The 3129-nt window shown below is 42.7% G+C and overlaps 1 pseudogene; it reads right to left on the reverse strand.

Moving 5' to 3' along the window:
- Positions 1-1829: 1829 nt before the first annotated feature.
- LOC101059022 (large ribosomal subunit protein uL18-like) lies at positions 1830-2732 on the reverse strand (annotated as a pseudogene).
- Between the last annotated feature and the right edge of the window lie 397 nt (positions 2733-3129).

Raw genomic sequence — 3129 nt, forward strand, 5'->3', positions numbered from 1 at the left:
AGCATGCCCCAGTTGCCCCCTAAGCCTCCAAAGGAATTGGGCTAGAGGGATGCCACCTTTGGAAAAAGACAAAAAAAGAATACTAGCATTTACTGATCCTTTATTATAAGCCAGTTATTGTGCTAAATGCATTTACAGACATGACCTCATGATCTCATTTCTTCTTCATAACTAGTCTCCCTCCCTCCCTCCTTCCTTCCTTCCTCCCTTCCTTCATTCCTTCTTTTTTTTCAGAGAGGAGGTCTTGCTCTGTCATCCAGGCTGGAGTGCTGTGGTGTGATCAGAGCTCACTGCAGCCTTGAACTCCTGGGCTCAAGCGATCCTCCCACCACCTCAGCCCCACAAGTAGCTGGCACTACAGGTGTGAGCCACTGCAGTAGGGTGATCTTATTCTTGTTCCGCAGATGAACAAAGTAAAATTCAGAGACCTGCAACACACCTTGGACCTGCAAGTAATTTTATGTCTGTGTTTCTATAAGGACCTGTTCATTCCAGTTGTCTCAGTGGTCAGTGTGGATTGCCACATGAATAATTTGGTGGTGGCTTAAAAAACAAATATTTACTTCTTGCTCATGTTTCATGAGAAATGCAGGTTGACTGTGGGTCAGCTATAACTCTGATGGGCTCAGCTTGGCTGGATGAATAATTTGGTGGTGGCAATTGGCATAGATCCCGAAAAATAAAAGATAATGAGGAGCTCAGTAAGGTCATATTGTATTATTTGTTCACAATTATTCATTCCTTCCTTGCCTTTTCCATACTTCTGTGCAGGCAGAATACATTGCCCTCCCTGCATTGACCTTGGACTTGGCCACTTTCTTTGGTTAATAAAATGTGTGTGAACTTGATATTTGCTGCCTGAGCAGAAGCTTTCAGTGGTGTGGTTTGGTGAGACCTGCTTCAGCCTTGACCTCCTCCGTGAGAACAGCACACCTTAGAGAGTTGCTCTTCCTTCAGTCCTGGCTCCTGGAAGGAGACGATAATTGTGGCTGAGCCAAATCCAGCAAAGCTGAGCCCATCAGAGTCACAGCTGACCCACAGTCAACCTGCAGCCCTCATGAAACATGAGCAAGAAATAAATAGTTTTTAAAACCATTGAGAATTTGGTGTTGTTTGTTGCTGCACCAAAAGCTGACCAGTACGGAGTTTGAACACGAGTCTGGTTGACTCCAAAACCATTTTAGAAACTCTCTGTGAAAATGGACACTACTTCCAGGATGATGTCTAATATGGTTTGGCTCTGTATCCCCACCCAAATCTCATGTCAAATTGTAATTCTCAGTGTTGCAGGAGGGGCCAGGTGGGAAGTGATTGGATCACCAGTGGGGCGGACTTCCCCTTTGCTGTTCTCGTGATAGTGAGTTCTCATGAGATCTGTTTGTTTAAAAGTGTGTAACAATTCCCCCTTCACTCTCTTTCTTCTTCTCTGGCCATATAAGACACGCCTGCTTCCCCTTCCCCTTCTGCCATGGTTGTAAGTTTCCTGAGGCCTCCCAGTCATGCTTCCTGTATAGCCTGCAGAACTGTGACTCAATCAAACCTCTTTTCTTAATAAATTTCCCAGTCCTAGGTAGTTCCTTGTAGCGATTCGAGAACAGACTAATACAATGTCTAATTTAACTAATTTGAGAACCTACTAGTGTTAGTAGTGGCTGAGGCTCTCACCTACTTCAAGGCTTTGCTGAATTCCACTCTATCACTGACACTTATCCTGAGCACCTAATTTAATTCTGCAGTGTACTTCTCCAGCTCTACCTCTTCCGTCTTTTTTTTTCTGTTCATAAGTTTATTGTCTTTATCTGAAAAATCCTCATAGAAAATTGTTTGGTTTAGCTCTCGGCAGCCCGCTCCTGAGCTCTGAGGGAGCTTGCCTTCTCTTGAGCTACCCAATCTTTCTTCTGAGCAAGGGATATTTTGGGACAGTTCCACCTCTTCTTTTTAATTTCTTTCTTGGGCTTCTTTTCATAGACTGGATTCTCTCGTACAGCAGCATGAGCTTTCTTATACATCTCCTCCATCATGTCTGGAGTTACGCTGTTCTTTATGTATTGAGAGAACTGTTTTTTGTAAGCATTTTCATCTTCTTCTATTAAGTAGCGCAGGTCATCTGCAAACTTCTGGCCCATGATGTGCTTCCGCTGTACTTCTGCATTAAATTCCTTGTTTTCAGAATCATAACCAAGGATTCATTTGGTACTGTGAGGGATAGACAAACCAAGGAATCGTTTGCTACTGTGAGGGTTAGACAAACCTCCATCCATAGTTCCCTTCAGGGCACCAAACACTTTATTGCCAGTGGTAGTTCTGGCAAGGCCTGCAACCAAATAACAGGTAAAGGCACCTGGCTGACCATCAATGTTTTCCACATTGTATTCATTGCCAGTCACCTCCACTTGGCCTTCATAGATCTTGTCCATGCCTAACCTATTGAGAAGCCTGCGGGCCAGCAACAGGCCAGTACAATACGCTGCAGCATAATTTGTCAGGCCGGCCTTCACACCATATTTTCTGCAGACTATCATAGCCCCCTCTATACGGGCATAAGCAACCTAACAAATGATATCTCTATCATCCTGTATTTGGGTGTGTTGTATTTATTTTTATACTGTATCACCAAGCATTTCTGAGCATAGTAATCAGTTTTACCCTTTTGTCATCTTCTAAATTTCACTTGGTATCTCTTAAACTAGGCCTTATTCTTAACAACTTTAACAAACCCCATCCTGCAGAACAGAGACCCACATCCGTGGCTCAACAGAGACCTGCAGGCCCGGCCCTAGTGGGGGAAAAGGGCCCTTTTCTGTACTTTTGATTCCCTTTACCTTGATCTACTTTTTTCTCTTTTTGAAAGCACCTATTGCCTTCTAAAATACTCTACAATGAATTTACTTATAATATTTATAGTTTAAATGTCTCCCTTGCTGAATTTTAAGAGGGAAAGGATCTTGTGTGTTTTGTTTACTGCAATCTTTTAAACAATGCTTGGCACATAGTAGGTGCTGAGAAATATATTTTTAATAAATGAAAACACTTCTGAAAGAATGGTAGCTGTTGTATTTTGGTAACATGACCAGTAGAGGTCATAGATGAGTTCTTTAATTATCTTGGAGCTACAACTACTGTGTCTGT

The sequence above is a fragment of the Pan troglodytes genome, chromosome 3 (genome assembly GCF_028858775.2).
Source record: "Pan troglodytes isolate AG18354 chromosome 3, NHGRI_mPanTro3-v2.0_pri, whole genome shotgun sequence".
In the NCBI taxonomy this organism is placed as follows: domain Eukaryota; kingdom Metazoa; phylum Chordata; class Mammalia; order Primates; family Hominidae; genus Pan; species Pan troglodytes.